Source organism: Bison bison, unplaced genomic scaffold, assembly GCF_000754665.1.
Source record: "Bison bison bison isolate TAMUID 2011002044 unplaced genomic scaffold, Bison_UMD1.0 scf7180017864456, whole genome shotgun sequence".
NCBI classification, from domain to species: Eukaryota; Metazoa; Chordata; class Mammalia; order Artiodactyla; family Bovidae; genus Bison; species Bison bison.
In genome coordinates this window covers 10,365,303-10,378,860 of record NW_011495018.1, presented here as the reverse complement: position 1 = coordinate 10,378,860, position 13,558 = coordinate 10,365,303, and positions in this window count along the sequence as shown.

Below are 13,558 nucleotides of genomic sequence, written 5' to 3'. Positions count from 1 at the left end.
TTTCTGTCTCTAATTTTTAAGTATTCCTTTCCTCCTACTGACCCTGGGGTTCTTCATTTCTTCCTTTTCTAGTTGCTTTAGGTATAGAGTTAGGTTATTTATTTGACTTTTTTCTTATTTCTTGAGGTATGCCTGTATTGCTATGAACTTTCCCCTTAGGACTGCTTTTACAGTGTCCCACAGGTTTTGGGTTGTTGTGTTTTCATTTTCATTCGTTTTTATGCAGATTTTGATTTCTTCTGTGATTTGTTGGTTATTCAACAGCGTGTTGTTCAGCCTCCATATGTTGGAATTTTTAATAGTTTTTCTCCTGTAATTGAGATCTAATCTTACTGCATTGTGGTCAGAAAAGATGCTTGGAATGATTTCTATTGTTTTGAATTTACCAAGGCTAGCTTTATGGCCCAGGATGTGATCTATCCTGGAGAAGGTTCCATGTGCACTTGAGAAGAAGGTGAAATTCATTGTTTTGGGATGAAATGTCCTATAGATATCAATTAGGTCTAACTGGTCTATTGTATTGTTTAAAGTTTGTGTTTCCTTGTTAATTTTCTGTTTAGTTGATCTATCCATAGGTGTGAGTGGGGTATTAAAGTCTCCCACTATTATTATGTTATTGTTAATTTCTCCTTTCATACTTGTTAGCATTTGTCTTACATATTGCGGTGCTCTGCTGTTGGGTGCATATATATTTATAATTGTTATATCTTCTTCTTGGATTGATCCTTTGATCATTATGTAGTGAACTTCTTTGTCTCTTTTCACAGGCTTTGTTTTAAAGTCTATTTTATCTGATATGAGTATTGCTACTCCTGCTTTCTTTTGGTCCCTATTTGCATGGAAAATCTTTTTCCAGCCCTTCACTTTCAGTCTGTATGTGTCCCCTGTTTTGAGGTGGGTCTCTTGTAGACAACATATGTAGGGGTCTTGTTTTTGTATCCATTCAGCCAGTCTTTGTCTTTTGGTTGGGGCATTCAACCCATTTACGTTTAAGGTAATTACTGATAAGTATGATCCCAATGCCATTTACTTTATTGTTTTGGGTTCGAATTTATATGCCATTTTTGTGTTTTCTGTCTAGAGAATATCCTTTAGTATTTGTTGGAGAGCTGGTTTGGTGGTGCAGAATTCTCTCAGCTTTTGCTTGTCTGAAAAGCTTTTGATTTCTCCTTCATATTTGAAGGAGATCCTTGCTGGGTACAATAATCTGGGCCGTAGGTTATTTTCTTTCATCATTTTAAGTATATCTTGCCATTCCCTCCTGGCTTGAAGAGTTTCTATTGAAAGATCAGCTGTTATCCTTATGGGAATTCCCTTGTGTGTTATTTGTTGTTTTTCCCTTGCTGCTTTTAATATTTGTTCTTTGTGTTTAATCTTTGTTAATTTGATTAATATGTGTCTTGGGGTGTTTCGCCTTGGGTTTATCCTGTTTGGGACTCTCTGGGTTTCTTGGACTTGGGTGATTATTTCCTTCCCCATTTTAGGGAAGTTTTCAACTATTATCTCCTCAAGTATTTTCTCATGGTCTTTCTTTTCGTCTTCTTCTTCTGGGACTCCTATGATTCAAATGTTGTAGCAAGAGGATAAAAGAAAAACGAATTAAAAGAAATGAGGACAATCTCAGAGACCTCCAGGACAATATTAATGCTGTTCTAATAAAACTTTATTTAGAAAAGCTCATGCCTGGTCAGAATGGCCCACGGACCCTGACTTAAAATCCCAATTTGTTGTTCCTCATGATTCTGTGTGTCGATGGGAAGTTCTTCTGGTCTTGCCTGTGCTCACATTTCATTGCAGGCAGGGACCATCAATCAGTGACCCAGCTGGGGCTGGAGGGACTCAGATGACCTCACTCACATGCCTGGAACCTTGATGCTGATGGTCAGTCTGACCTTTCTCACCACACCTCAATCATCTAGTTGGACTTTCTTATGTGGTGACAAGCATTCTGAGGACAAAGGCAGGAGCTGCAAGGCCACTTGAAGCCTAGGCTCCAGAACTTATACAACTTTGCCATATTCTATTGGTCATAGCAAGTCACAGGGCTGGGCCAGGTTCAAGGGCTAAGGAAAGAAATCACACCTCTGGAGTCTAGAGGAAGCTGCCAATATTGTTGTCATTACTTTTTAGTCTGCCTCTGAGTGGACAGGATAACTGAGCTCTCATATCTTTACTCAGCAAATAGAAATCCACAAGGGCCTGGGAGTCATTCAGGCATCTTCTCCCAGCTTGAGTCCAAGGAAACCAGTTCATCCAGTTCAATAGTACATGAAGCTGTACTCCCTCACCAGCCTTGCCTGAGGCTTTTAATAGCTTTTCTTAGAATTTAAGTCTAATTATGAAGGTAGCCCAAGATGAGAAGATACATTCACTGGATTCTGGAAAATAAAAACTGAAAGGCCAAGGGAGATAACCACGTCGGTTCAGAAGGGGGAAAGGCATTTCCCCAAGTCCCATCTGCCATTACTTGTGTTCCTGCTCACAATAAAAACTGCAAGTAAATGAAGTTGCAGCTCATGATCTTTTCCCTTTTCCCATCACCTTCACCTGGAGGTATTAGGCAATGTTCTCTGCTGCTGCTGCTGCTAAGTAACTTCAGCTGTGTCCGAAATGTGCGACCCCATGGATGGCAGCCCACCGGGCTCCTCCGTCCCCAGATTCTCCAGGCAAAACTACTGGAGTGGGTTGCCGTTTCCTTCTCCAATGCATGCATGCATGCATGCTAAGTTGCTTCAGTAGTGTCCGACTCTGTGTAACCCTATGGACAGCAGCCACCAGGCTCTTCTGTCCACGGGATTCTCTAGGCAAGAATACTGGAGTAGGCAATGTTCTCTAGAGAAACACAAAAAGGTTTATTTACACCATGATACTAAACACTATTGTGGAAGGAAATGGCTACCCACTCCAGTATTCTTGCCTGGAAAATCCCATGGATAGAGGAGCCTGGTGGGCTACAGTCCATGGAGTCACAAAGAGACACGATTTAGGGGCTAAACAATAACAACTAAACTTTATGGAATTTTAAAATTTTCAACTAGATCGAGTTCATTTCCTGTAAGTGCTTCCAACTTTCAGCTTTCTCTTGGAATCTTCTCTGAACATTTTCACGTTGCCATTTCTCTCCAAAGGTGAAATCAGAGCAATTATTTTTTTCAAGAAAAAATTAAAATTCCTTGTTGATCTTGGCCATCAGCTACTTTCTGTGGAATATTGATCTAGCTATTTTGAAATAAAACTCTTTCGGATCAGTCTTCTAACAGATGTATATGTAGCTGTAGGGTGTCTAATGCATAAACCAAAAGACAAAGCATATACTGATATTATATATGACACATTTTTACCTTTAAAATCAAATTCCATAATAAAATTTGAATGAATTAAATATACATCTCTAGAGGCTAAGAAAGTAACCTCTAAAAATGCCTTGCCTTCCTTTCTCCAAACTGCCCTTTTCTCAAGTAGCCATTTTGGAAAGTCATCATTAAAAGAGATAAAAATGAAACCCTACCCAGGCACCTGTCATTTGTCTAAAGAGAAAGTAAATGTGGCTGATTATTTGCTTTTTAAAAGTGTTGATTTTTAATGACTCTTGGTGTAAAGCTATTTGTCATTGAAAAGGCTATGCAAAACCAGATGCGGAATTCATTTTCAAAAGGTAACTTATACCAAAAAGCCTGCAGTGACTTTTGTTCTCTGAGAAGGTTTTAAATCAAAAGTGTTAAGTGGAGTTTAAGCCCCATGTCATTTTAAATTCCAAGCTTTAGATCCACGAAGCATGGATTTTATGATGGAAATCACAACTGACCCTCATCTGTAACAGATACAGAAAATTAACTACGTGGCTTCCTGGGTAATTTCCAGCAAGTCGTGCTGGCAGATAAGTTTGAATGTTTAGGAAGGCAAGCATAGAACCTGCTGGTGGCTCCTGGGGGCTTCCCAGAGGTTCCCTTGATGCTCAGTCTGTGCTCCTGTCCACTTCTGCTCCACGAAGGGCTCTCTGCCTCCCTGCCTTTCAGTAAATCCTACCCCACCTTGAACAACAAAATTTTAAAATTTACACAACAATAATGAAACAACTAGCCAAGACTATTTATTGAATACTTACATATGCCGTACACTGGACTATAGACCTTAACGGTTTATGTCATTTGATCCTTACAGAAACCTGAGAAGCACTAAGGATGCTTCTCCCAGTTTTAAAGACAAAGAAACAGAAGGTTGAGAAGTTAAGTAACTTCTTGAGGGTGAACAGGTAGTCATCATTGAAGCCGAGATTCAAACCCCAGTCTGAGTGCCCTGGAGTCTGAGCTCTAGTCTATTACAACAATCTAACACTTAATTCATCACTCCTTGGTACAGCTTCTCAAGGGGAGAGACTGGTTATACACATCCATGGTATCTTCTAGGGAACCTGGCATGAACATCCAATAAAGAGACAGTATATCTGCTAGTAAAAGGTGTGTGTGTGTGTGTGTATGGGGCTTCCCAGGTGATGCTAGTGGTAAAGAATTTGCCTGCCAATGCAGGAGACATAAGAGACATTCGATCCTTGGGCTGGGAAGATCCCCTGGAGGAGAGCATGGCAACCCACTTCAGTATTCTTGTCTGGAGAATCCCATGGACAGAGGAGCCTGGTGGGCTACAGTCCATAGGGTCGCAAATATTTAGACACAACTGAAGTGACTGAGCATGCACACACACGTGTGTGTGTGTCTGTGTGTGTGTGTGTGTACACAGGCATATGTCAGAGATAGTTCAAGTTCCGGTCCAGACTGCAACAATAAAGCAAGTAACACAATAAAGCAAGTGACATTAATTTTTTGCTTTCCCAGTGCATACAAAAGTTATGTTTACACTGTATTGTATTAAATATGCAATAGTCTTATGTATAAATAAGAAATGTACCTATTTTAATTTAAAAATACTGTTTATGCTATAAAATGCTAACCACCATCTGAGTGGTTGCTATCATCTTTATTGAATGGGTGGGTGCTATCATCATTTTGCAAGAAGTTCACTGATCATAGATCACCATAAACAAATAAAATAATAATGAAAAAGCTTGAAATATTGTGAGAATGATCAACATATAGCACTGAGACAGGAAGTGAGCAAATGCTATTGGAAAAATGGCACTGATAGACTTGTTTGATGTAATTGCTGCAAACCTTAAGTCTGTGAAAAATGTAATATCTGTAAAGTGCAATAAAATGAAACACACTAAGTATGCCCGTGTGTGTATATATACATAATGTGTACATATATATGTATGTATGTTATATATATATATGTGTGTGTGTGGGCATATATATATATATGTATATGGAGGAGAAGGGGGCAACAGAGGATGAGATGGTTGGGTGGTGTCACTGATTCAATGGAAATGAGTTTGAACAAGCCCTGGGAGACAGTGAAGGACAGTCTGGACCCCCTGGCATGCTGCAGTCCATGAGGTTGCAAAGAATCAGACACAACTTAGCTACTGAACAATGAAAACAGTGGGTGTATCAGTTCAGTTCAGTTCAGTCACTCGGTTGTGTCCAACTCTTTGTAACCCCATGGACTGCAGCACACCAGGCTTCCCTGTACATCACCAACTCCCCGGAGCTTGCTCAAAGTCATGTCCATCGGAGATGTCATCCAACCATCTCATCCTCTGTTGTCCCCTTCTCCTCCCACCTTCAATCTTTCCCAGCATCAAGGTCTTTTCCAATGAGTCAGTTCTTCATATCAGTGGCCTAAGTACTGGAATTTCAGCTTCAGTATCAGTCCTTCCAATGAATATTCAGGACTGACTTCCTTTAGGATAGACTGGTTTGATCTCCTTGCAGTCCAAGGGACTCTCAAGAATCTTCTCCAACACCACGGTTCTAAAGCATGAATTCTTCGGTGCTCAGCTTTCCTTGTAGTCCAACTCTCACATCCATACATGACTACTGGAAAAACCATAGCTTTGACTAGACGGACATTCAGAAAACTAAGTGTGTGTGTGTATATGTAAATACACACACACATAATTCACAGTTTACAACATCTATCTGAAAAGTCCACCTCTTTCAGAGAATTTTTCAGCACCAGGGTACAAGATATTTTTCTTTGGCATTCAGTTTAATCAACTCAAGACTTGCAAACTAGCAGGCCACGCTTCAAGGAAGACTCTAACGAGGCTGAAACTATGCAGAGGGTGAGGGGCTGGTCTCCACCAGGAAGCACAGGAATGCACCCAAATGCATCAGTCAGCCAAGGCTTTGGGTTATCAGTGTCTCCTTCGACGCGCCATGAAGCTCTGGGTTTGAGAGGAGTGTTAGCATTAAAGCTTGATAAAGTCATATTCGTCTAACAAATTCCACTGTCACCTCATTAGATATGAAAAATAGAATGCTTTAGGACACTTGGAGATATTTTTGGCAAAAATAACATTTTTTTTCTTTATAAGGGAATTGAAAAATGCTGCCTAATTGCATGGTGAGTAGTCATGACAGGCCGCCCAGCCACAGGGTCAGGACCAGAGGTCTGAAAGTGTAAACTGTCCTCCATCCTATGAGCACTTCCTCCCCCAAAAGAAATTGTTCTTAAAACCTTAATTGAGAGGTCAGTGGTCTTAGGACAGGCAGGAGATAAGCCACTAGCTATGTGAAGTCATGTTGACTTTGATCTGCTAGGCCTTTTGGCTCCGAAAGAAAGGCAGCAATGAGCCAGAGGTCCTCTAATCTCCTTAGAGATAAGCTGAAACCGCTTGGCTGGGGTAGGGGGATCCAGGCTTCTCTCTGTGCACTGAGGCCAGACTCATGAATGAGTCAGTTACAGCCTGACATCCCTGCCCAGCTCGGTAACCACACTCCCAAATGGGGAGGCAACCTGTCCTGCGGTGCTTATTCCAAGGAAGAGTATATGGGAGTTGCCACCATCGTTTTCCAGGGGTGGTTTTGGAAGATGTCCAGCTCCAAGGCTTTGCCCAGGAAGCCAGAATCAGCCGAAGGCTGGTCAGAGTGCTACAGAACAGGAAATGAGGGAGGGAGGGAAAAGAGGAGGAAGGCATTGAAGAACTGAGTTATTCTGAATCTGTGTACTTGAAAATAGAAACCACATTGCACTGAAAGGGAAAATATGTAAAAATTAAAAGGCCATTTTTCTGGGTGGGGGGAGTCTCAAATCATCCAAACATTTGAAGTTAAAAAAATTAGTCAAAACTCAGGATCCACTCCACAGCAAAAGATTAATAAAAATTAGTGGGCTATATCCAAGAAAGGCCATCTATCTGCTAGGAAAGACAGATATTCTTACTTGCAGACAGTTGATAAGTGCTTCTTTGCCTCCCACTGTCTCAGAAATTGCCAAGATGATTGATTTTTGAGACTGGATTCCTCACAAACGGGACCTACCAGGACCAAAGGGACTCTCAGGGGGAAAACTGGACCACTGTCCTAGTAGAACTGATTCTTGGACCCTCCTGGTTTCAGGATGTCTCCCTAGTGGTTATTTTGTTGAGATCAAGCCTATGAGGTAGATATTTCAGGTGTTTTGCAAATGGATGAACCAAGATGCAGAACTCGTGTTTGGTAAAGCGGGTTTAGCTGCAGGCGGCACAGTTTTGAGGAGTTACAGGGCCTCCAGTTCCTGAGTTCAGAAAGAGCGTCTTACTCCATCCAGTGAGGCCACCCGGCCCCTGACCCCATCAGAAAGCATTGACCATCTACATCAACCCTTAGACCACCCATGCCAGCACCAGGACTGGTGAGCACAATGCCCTTTATACCTAGGAATGATGATACTGTATTGACACGGCTTGGACTGCATTTCCACAAACACCATCTTACTTTGCCTTTAAAACTCCTCCAAAGGGTCATAAATAGGCAGAGGTGGTTGTCACCCCCCTTGCAGATTTTCAGAATGGGGGTTCAGGAAGATTAATGATTTGGCTATGAAGCTTACACAGCTGATAAGACCAAATCTTCCCCTAGATCTTTGATCAGGAAACATAGTATGGAGGCATCACCCAGAAAGATACCATAGTTAACTTCCAACTTGAAATTTCATAGTAACTGTATATTTAGAACAAAGCTTCAGAAGGCTGCTCTTACCCAGTCAAGAAATTCTCCACGGAAGGACACCCAGGCCTGGACCCCTACCTATCTGCTGATTACTTACATCAGGTAAAAGATGCCCTTCACAGATCAGCAGGGACGTGCCTGCTGATGGAGTCATCACTCTTGCAGACGTTGCTGGTTGCCAGGATGGAGGGAAAGAGACCAGAGAAGATTACATTCGGGCTCCTAGCTCTGCCATTGTCATGTCAAGAGTCAAGTCAAGTCACACGGTCAGGCTTAATTTCAAAGTGGGTAAAGAGATGCAATCCTACTATGTGCCAAGAGAAAAGGAGAGGCATTGGATGTATTAATGACCTTTCCAGGGCCCCTGAGTGAACCTAAGGTGAATGGTTTTCAAATCTGACAGTTGATACACACAATTCAAGACTGAAGTCATAGATTTAGCTTTATTGGTGTTTTTCTTGAAGTCCTTCACCAAAAGTGTTGTCTGATGTTCAACTGGGGGAATATTATCTTAATGGTTCTGGAGGAAAGGAAGCCACAATGACCCAAGCGTTCCCCTTGGAAGAGATATCTTTGAAGATCTCAGAGAAGGACAATAGACCCAAGGAGGATGCTCAGATGTGAACGTTTCTCCTTTGGGAAGCGCTGGGGTCATAAACCGTGATAAACATGCTCCTGTTTTTCCCCTGCCAGCACTGGCCACCCTCCCAGATTACCTTTCCCACAGAGAGAGGACCGAGAGAGAAAAAAGAAAAAGCAAACAGAAACGTCAAGGAAGAAATCTGAAAGTAGCCACAGAGAAGGTTCTTAGAAGTACAGCACTGTACTTTAGGAAAAACGAAGAACGTTTCAAAGACAAAAGTCCTTGGCTCTCCAGAAGACACAGAATTTCCAAATAAACCAAAAAACCTCATAACTGGTCTCCCCTCTTCCATCTTGCATTCCTGAGCATACTCCTTGGAGCCACTGCAAAATGGACCTCTAAGTACGCAGAAACTTAATGACAATTTCTAAGCATCCCACAATTCTTGAAAGAGACTGAAGCCACCCATTTTCATATTATTTATCTTCAAAATATGCATTGCTTCATTATTATCATCAATCGGATATTTTCCCAAAGGAAAAAAATTAATTGTCCACCAGAAATGTTTTGAAATGTTTACATGTGCTTCTCTGTATAAGCTCCAGAGTGAGTGTGTGGGAGCCTGTTTATAAGTTAGCAAAGTGTTAGTAAACTCTGGTTTGACACTGATAAGGTTCATATGAAAGTCATCACTGAAACTGTTGCCTAAATAATAAACAGGATCTCTTGGCCTACCCGCTTTCAAGCTTCTCTCACTAGATTAAAAAAAAAAATTATATTGTAACCAGAAGAAATACAAAATGAATGAAAGAAATGGCTGAATTATTTCTCTGTTCAGTGCAACATTTAGGAAGAAACAGCTTTGCTTGGGATTCAGGGCCTCCTGGGTCAACCATGCGTAAGTCACTGAGCAAATATTCTCTTTTGTGAGGCAGTGGCAATAAGAGTGCTTCATCTTGATGGTTTCTTCCAGAATTAAATGAGATAAGGCTTGAAAGTCACCTAGAACAGTCCTGGCATTGGGTGAGTCCTCAGCAGATTACTATCATCAAAGGGAGTTTGATGGGTTTTCTCACAAGGCAGATCAATCGTCATGATGCCTCAGAAGGGATCTTTCTTTAGCTACATCTTGCCAAGAGGAGGCCTTGCAACTGGTGTTCAAAAGGCAAGGATGGGTGTAGGAGGCTCTGGGCTTTTCTCTATGATATCGGAGTTGGTTCTGGATTTGCCAATAACCGCTGGGTGCACTTGGGCAACTCGTCACAAATCACATGGACCTCTGCTTTACAGACAAAAACCAAGGCTGATTCTATTTTAGATCACAGCAACTACTCTTCAAATGCTGTCTTATAGGAGCTGAAATGGAGACAACCGATAAATGTCATGCTGCTCTGGCTTTCATGGAGTGGAGGTTTCACAGACTGGGGAGACAGAGACCTGCTGGCCAGGACCTTCCTCCACCCCCAGTCCACACACTTATGTTAAGAATGGTGCCCCCAGGCTGGCGCTGTGCAGCCAAACTGCCCATCTTGCACTGTGGCACCCAACATTGTCATATGGAGACAATGAAAAATGCCTGTGGACATCTCAGCTACTGGTTTCTAGCCTCTGCACTTGGTAGGGTCCCTTTGCTCCCTGTGTACTTTGCTTGGCACAAGATCATGCCTACAAGCACAGCCGTTTGGTCATCAGTGAATATTTGAGAAGGGATAGTGGACGAAGCACAACAACAACAACAACAATAGCAACAGCAACAAGAGACCTCAGGGTGGACCATTCTAGAAGGGAGCATGTGGGAATGGTGTTAGTCTGGTAAGGCTGGGATAGGACCCTGGTTCTTCTACCAGGTTTATGGAGGCAACAACTTCAGGTAGCTCTCTAACCTCTGACTGCCTGCTTCTCCTACACAACGGACATAATAATGCCCACTTTCTACATTGTTATGAGCCTGGATCAAGCAGCCTACTGCAAGCAGCTAGCATAGAGCCTGAAACGTTGGCGCTCAAACAATGCAAGTCCATTTCCCTTAGTGGTTGAGTGAGGACAACTTTTATTTGTCCCAAGATTTGAACAACACATGTCTGTATTTGGGACTGCTTCGCCCTGACCCAGTTTTAGGAGCATGGCTGTCCACTTGTGTTCATGTTGGCGCATTAATCACTGGGCTCCTGAGCAAAAGGCTCGTGAAAACTGTTGTTACCTCTGGACCAGACATTGGCAACCGCACCTGAGCTCATGAGCCATCATTCCAGCCTTTTTCCTCCACTCAGGCCTTGGATGGAGCTAGGTCCTCCTCCAGGCTTAGAGGCTGCTCTGTGCAGCTTCAGGAAAAACAAAGGGCTGGATTTGGTCAAGAGAATGCCACCTGCACATTAAACAACCACTCAACAAGCCAAAGCCCAGGGCTGCTTTTGGGCTCCCAGGTCCCAGGCCAAGCCCTGCCAGAAAATAGAGGCAAGATCCTGAGGAGTGGGGGCAGGCAGCTCCCAGGAGGGAAGGCTGGGAGTCACCCACTTCACTGTTGACACTCATGAGGATGAAAAGCATTTCGTTCTCTTTTTTAAGGGTGACAATTCTCCAAGGAAGAAAAGAGCATCATACTCTTGCTGGCTCCAAGAGGCACCCCCTTGCCATCTGTCCCCTCCACGCCCCATCTATGACATCTATGGCGTCGCTGCCTGGTAGCATTTGTTTGTGCAATAAAAACTGAGCTGGTTATACCTGCCAAGGAACGCACGCATTTGATAGAGTCTTCTGTCTCAGCTTCTTTGTAATCGCTGTAGTTCACGCCCTTGTAATTTTCTTTGTGTTCCCTTGAAGGGCCCCAAGGAATGGCTTTGTGTCCCCAGCAGCCAAACTTGATTTAAGAAAATAATAAAGGACTCTGTACAGTCGGTGTGTTAAGGTAGAATTGGAGAACATCTCGGGGAGGGTGGTAATGCTCTTAAGCGTCATGACAGCATGCGTTTTAGAGCAATGCAAACATTTGCTACCTTCCCCTGCCAATTCCACTTCCATGGAACTTTCTCTGCCCTTCTATGTAGGTTTTATCCACACTTAGCCAAAGCAGAAGTCCTTAAGCTGGTGTCCGTCTCCACCATGTAGCGGGGCACTCCAGGAAGACATGGACCACATGCCCTGCTTGTTCCCATTTTTCTCCTGGCATGTTGACAAGAATGCACCGCAGATGCTTGGTGTTCATAACCTTTTCTGAGTCCCTGCAGCCCACACACCACTCCACTGTTGTATCTTAGACAGGAAGATTCCCTGCCCCTTACTAAGCGTCTGTAATCTCCATGCTCTTAGATATCGTCTCCAGTCCTAACTACTCCCATTTTACAGGTAAGGAAATGGAAGTTCCTCTGAAATTCCAGGGACACGTTTGATTTTGAAAAGATGTTTTTAGACATGGTAACCCAATCTCTGTGCTTCCTTGGTGGCTCAGTGGTAAAGAATTCGCCTGCTAATGCTGGAGATGCAAGTTCAATCCCTGGGTCAGGAAGATCCCCTAGAGAAGGAAATGGCAACCCACTCTAGTATTCTTGACTGGGAAATCCCACAGACAGAGGAGCCTGGTGGGCTATAGCCCAAGGGGTCACAAGAGTCAGACAGAACTAAACGACTAAATAACAACAACAAGAAACACAATCTCTCCCACCAAATATCTCTACTGGCCCCTGCCCCCAACCCCCCTTCATATACAGGGTCCTCATCTTCAGGGTTTTGAATCATGGGTGGGTCAAGTTCATCTGTGAGTTGCTCCTCAAGTAATATTTGTTACTGAGAGTTTAAGCAGTTATGCTGCTAAAGTTTAAAGGACAAAAATTTACCTCAGATTTCAGGTTAGCCATGAGTGATCTGTGATCACCCATTTGCATTCTTGCCTGCTTTATGAAAGAGAAGGAGGTGAGATATGGAGTGTTTGAAGGGGAAATTCCATCACTCTCTCCACCCTCTCTGTCCTAGGCACCCCCTAAGCCACAGGGAGTCACAATTACTGATGTCCTATTCCTAGTTACGGCAACACATTCAAGTAGGATGCTACATCCCAAAGAATTTGGAGTGTGAAACTTTAAGGATTCTGGGCTTTCGTGCAGGTTATGACTCTCATGCATGCTGTGGTTGGGAAAAATTGAGAACTCCTGTGATTGGGAAAGAGTGAGAACTCGGTCCCATAGGACTTGAGACAATGGGCTTTCCAAAATGGATTTACGTAGTTCAGAAAGTTACTCATCCCTCAACCTCATTCGTGTTGAACTCTTCACAACCTCATGGACTATACAGTCCATGGAATTTTCCAGGCCAGAATACTGAAGTCAGTAGCCTTTCCCTTCTCCAGGGGATCTTCCCAACCAGGATCAAACCCAGGTCTCCTACATTGCAGGCAGGTTCTTCACCAGCTGAGCCACAAAGGAAGCCCAAGAACACTGGTGTGGGTAACCTATCCCTTCTCCAGGGGATCTTCCTGACCCAGGAATTGAACTGGGGCCTCCTGCAATGCAGGTGGATTCTTCACCAACTGAGCTATCAGGGAAGCCCACTCAAGACCATTAGAAACCTCCAGTCCCATGTTATAAAGGATACTATGGAATAACTACCTTTGGGGGTATTTTAACCTTCTTTTTCATATCTTGTACTTCAGCATATTCTCAAAATTGCCCTTTGAAGTAAACTGACACTATATCAACCATGCCATTTTTTGATGATAGAACTGGAGTTATAGACATGTTCTACATATCTTCATAGTTTTGCAAGCCCACATTGCTTTGTTGTTTTTATTCTAAGAAGGCATCAGTTGGACAGGTGTGGCAAGTACACACCAGCTCAAACAGTGCAGTTTTAAATGAACAAGCAATAGTGAAGTCATTTTTTTTTTTTTTTCAAATAGAATTAAGAGAAGGTTTTGGCCAGAAACTAGAGGTAC